The sequence below is a fragment of the Dermacentor silvarum genome, chromosome 1, assembly GCF_013339745.2.
Source record: "Dermacentor silvarum isolate Dsil-2018 chromosome 1, BIME_Dsil_1.4, whole genome shotgun sequence".
In the NCBI taxonomy this organism is placed as follows: domain Eukaryota; kingdom Metazoa; phylum Arthropoda; class Arachnida; order Ixodida; family Ixodidae; genus Dermacentor; species Dermacentor silvarum.
In genome coordinates, this window is record NC_051154.1 from 382,405,078 (window position 1) to 382,409,272 (window position 4,195).

The 4,195-nt window shown below is 49.2% G+C and overlaps 2 non-coding genes across 2 annotated transcripts; both read left to right on the forward strand.

Moving 5' to 3' along the window:
• Nucleotides 1–1,826: 1,826 nt before the first annotated feature.
• On the forward strand, nucleotides 1,827–1,921 carry Trnay-gua (transfer RNA tyrosine (anticodon GUA)). Its single transcript has 2 exons — nucleotides 1,827–1,863; nucleotides 1,886–1,921. It is a non-coding gene; the product is annotated as a tRNA-Tyr (tRNA).
• Nucleotides 1,922–2,404: 483 nt separating this feature from the next.
• Nucleotides 2,405–2,499, forward strand: Trnay-gua (transfer RNA tyrosine (anticodon GUA)). Its single transcript has 2 exons — nucleotides 2,405–2,441; nucleotides 2,464–2,499. It is a non-coding gene; the product is annotated as a tRNA-Tyr (tRNA).
• The last annotated feature ends 1,696 nt before the right edge of the window (nucleotides 2,500–4,195 follow it).

Here is a 4,195-nt window from a genome sequence, read left to right on the forward strand (position 1 = left end):
TGTGGACGCGATGCCCCTAATTTCGCCGGAATGCAATGGACTACAGTGCCTGCACCTTATCTAGGTGTTCCCTTGAGCACTATCAAGACTCCACGCAGTTATAGAGCGGACAAACAGAATTGATGAAAGAAAGATAAGGGATGGCAAGGCCGGGGATTATCAGTGTTTGCGCGTGCCTCAGCTTGCAATGTTTTTTGGTTGCCAAAGTCAGTATATACTGCATAATGTTCGTGTCTCGCGTCAGTGTTCAAAAAGTGCACCGGGTGTTTGCTACCTTTATATGAATTCCACTTGGGAGCGAACCAGCCGTACAAACCTTTTTCGCAGTGTTCGCAGTGGAGGTCTTGGGCTCTCACACTTGTTCATCAGACAGATTGTATCGCGGTTCTTTTTCCTGCGCGATGAATGAAATGCTTTTCCGCATTGTCATTCAGGCGAGAATGGCAACAGAACTGCCGGAATTTTTTAACTACATCCAGTGTTATCAGTAGAAGAGCGACTGTTATTATCGTGAAGTAGTTGCGTCTTTTCGAATACTCTGTACGGTTTTCGCTGGAGTATTTGTGCTCAGTGAGAAAGAAAAAACTGTACGTCGATTTGGTTGACAGCATGCTACCTACCCCACTGTATAGGATTGTTCACTGTGGAGGCCCAGGAAAGATGTGCTGAAACGAGTCAAAAGGATGCCTGTAGACCTGCTGCGAAACATTTTTTTCCAGCTACACACAACACCCTCCCCGTTAAAGTATGGCTTGAACAGAAAGGAATATCGTACCGTGGACAACGACTGCTTGCTGTGTACAAAGCCCGAAACAATTGAACATGCCTTCATTGATTGTCGGGACGCAGTATTTCATTGGATGTCTTGCAGCGCACTCTCAAAAAAGAACTCCCATAAACCCCGTATGGAATTCGATTCCTGCCAGTTGAAAGTGATCAAGGAATACCTTTTGATATGTTCATGCTCCTGGGCCTCCACAGTTTGTGGAAGACGAGATTGGCTGTTCGTCATGCTGACGCCAATGCACGCTCTACGCGAGAGAACTTCATTGAAAGTGTTTCTTTTATACGAGAAGTGTATCGTGCACAGAGTGAACCCGCAGACTGGGTTAGCATTCTTGATGAGCTGGTGTGCCTCAAGAAATCTTAATATGACCATCCCGCCTGACGTGATGTCGGTGCACTGTATATATGCATTTGTATTGTTTCGCTAGTGTCAAAGCAGGCAATAAAGAAAAAAAACCTTCCTACATGCGTAGTTAAGTTAAACCAAGACCTAGCAGCAACCAAGCTAATACCTAGCAGTACCAGCCAGTAAGCTTCGCTGTGCGTCAGCTTTGCGCGAAAGAGTGCAAACTTGCGTGAATTTTTATTTCTAGTCATGGCTTACTTTTTATCACCAGCAGTCTTGATTACTTTCCGCTCTTTTTTTGTGGTATTGATCAGGACACATTTTCTACGGAGCGTCAGGCTTGATATGCAGCATGCGTGCAATTAATGAATGCACGAAATGCGATCGGAAGATGTCGGCCATCAGCTCCGTCGATATCTCAGTTGTTAGAACGGTGGACTGTAGGAGTGCTATTGGAGAAACAGATATCCATAGGTCGCTGGTTCGAATACGGCTCGACGAAGTTTTTATTGCCTGTCATGGCTTACTTTTTATCACCACCACTGTTGATAACTTCTCGCTCTTCTTTTCGTGGGGGGGGGGGGAGGGGGAGTATTGATAAGGACAAATTTTTTCACATAACGTCCGCCTTGATCTACCTCAAGCGTGCGATAATGAATGCACTAATGCGATCGGAAGGTGTTGCCCATCAGCTCCGTCGATAGCTCAGTTGGTAGAGCGGTGGACTGTAGGAGTGCTATTGGAGAAACAGATATCCATAGGTCGCTGGTTCGAATCCGGCTCGACGGAGTTTTTATTGCCTGTCATGGCTTACTTTTTATCACCACCACTGTTGATAACTTCCCGCTCTTCTTTTCGTGGGGGGGGGGGGAGGGGGAGTATTGATAAGGACAAATTTTTTTCACGTAACGTCCGCTTTGATCTACCTCAAGCGTGCGATAAATGAATGCACTAAATGCGATCGGAAGGTGTTGCCCATCAGCTCCGTCGATATCTCAGTTGTTAGAACGGTGGACTGTAGGAGTGCTATTGGAGAAACAGATATCCATAGGTCGCTGGTTCGAATCCGGCTCGACGAAGTTTTTATTGCCTGTCATGGCTTACTTTTTATCACCACCACTGTTGATAACTTCCCGCTCTTCTTTTCGGGGGGGGGGGGGAGGGGGAGTATTGATAAGGACAAATTTTTTCACATGACGTCCGCCTTGATCTACCTCAAGCGTGCGATAAATGAATGCACTAAATGCGATCGGAAGGTGTTGCCCATCAGCTCCGTCGATAGCTCAGTTGGTAGAACGGTGGACTGTAGGAGTGCTATTGGAGAAACAGATATCCATAGGTCGCTGGTTCGAATCCGGCTCGGCGAAGTTTTATTGCCTGTCATGGCTTACTTTTTATCACCACCACTGTTGATAACTGCCCGCTCTTCTTTCGTGGGGGGGGGGGGAGGGGGAGTATTGATAAGGACAAATTTTTTCACATAACGTTCGCCTTGATCTACCTCAAGCGTGCGATAAATGAATGCACTAAATGCGATCGGAAAGTGTTGCCCATCAGCTCCGTCGATATCTCAGTTGTTAGAACGGTGGACTGTAGGAGTGCTATTGGAGAAACAGATATCCATAGGTCGCTGGTTCGAATCCGGCTCGACGAAGTTTTTATTGCCTGTCATGGCTTACTTTTATCACCACCACTGTTGATAACTTCCCGCTCTTCTTTTCGTGGGGGGGGGGGGGGAGGGGGAGTATTGATAAGGACAAATTTTTTCACATAACGTCCGCCTTGATCTACCTCAAGCGTGCGATAAATGAATGCACTAAATGCGATCGGAAGGTGTTGCCCATCAGCTCCGTCGATATCTCAGTTGGGTCAGAGCACTTCCGGCCACCGTAGTGAACGGACGTGGGTGACATGTGCTCCGTTAACAACGGGGCGGCTTCAGCGGCCCAACAGGGCCGCGGTACCAGGACAACTGTCAAGGATTCCACGGGATATCAAGTACTTCTGCCACAATTACCTACTGGGCGAGTTGTTTCCAATACTTTGTTTTTACATGCCGATGTGAGTGCAAGGCCGTATCGTTGGAACACTTCAGGGACATGCTGGAAAACTTGAAGGTGCTCTCTGACGTAGTTGCGTTACGGGGCTTATAAAATGAGTCACGTGTGGGCCGTGACTTTCAAGAATGCTGATGCGGTGAAAGAAATGCTACGAGAAAAAGAAGTCAAGGTGAAGGGGCGTCGCTGTCTGATTATCGACCCTGGAAATCAAGCCATACGCCTGAAGGTTCACTGGCTGCTCCACAACCTGCTAGATGAGGATGTGTGCGAGGCCTTGGAACCTTACGGCGTTGTTAAGGAGATTACGCGGGAGCGGTGGCGCGTTCATGGTCTGCAAGACAAGAGTTCTTCAATACGGCTTGTCACCTTGGTACTGCGGAAAGGCCTAACCGTGGACGACGTGCCACATTTGCTGCGTGTCGCAGGCGAGGAGGCATTGGTTGTCGCGCCAGGCCGAGCTGCGCTCTGCCTTCGGTGCCGGAACACAGGGCATATACGGCGTGAATGTCGCGTTCCACGCTGCGCGCTCTGCCGGCGTTATGGACACGATGAGTCACAATGCGTTAGAACGTACGCGAGTGTGACGGGCCCTGCAGAGAAGGAAGAAGTGGCAGAACTCCTTATGGACGAAGCCGAAGTCGAGGAAGTATGCCCTGGTGACGCGCAGAATGTGAAAGTACAGGAGACGCCCCCTGAACTGACGCCCCCTGAGCAACCTGACTCGCGAGCGGGCGATAGGCAAGAGAAAGTGAAGGAAGGCAGCGACTCGCAAAAGGCACAGAGCTCCGGGGATCAAGACAGCGAAGGGCCACAGTATGAGGAAATGGACGTAGCTTCCACCAGTGGAAGTGTGACGAAGAGGAGTCGTGACCAAGCGACTGGTGAACAAGACCACACAGGAGACCCTACAAGCGAGGAACCACCGCCAAAGGCTGTGGTTACAAGGCGGCCAACTTTCCGACCAAAGCCGAACATTCCGCCGGATAGAAAACCGGCGGTCACG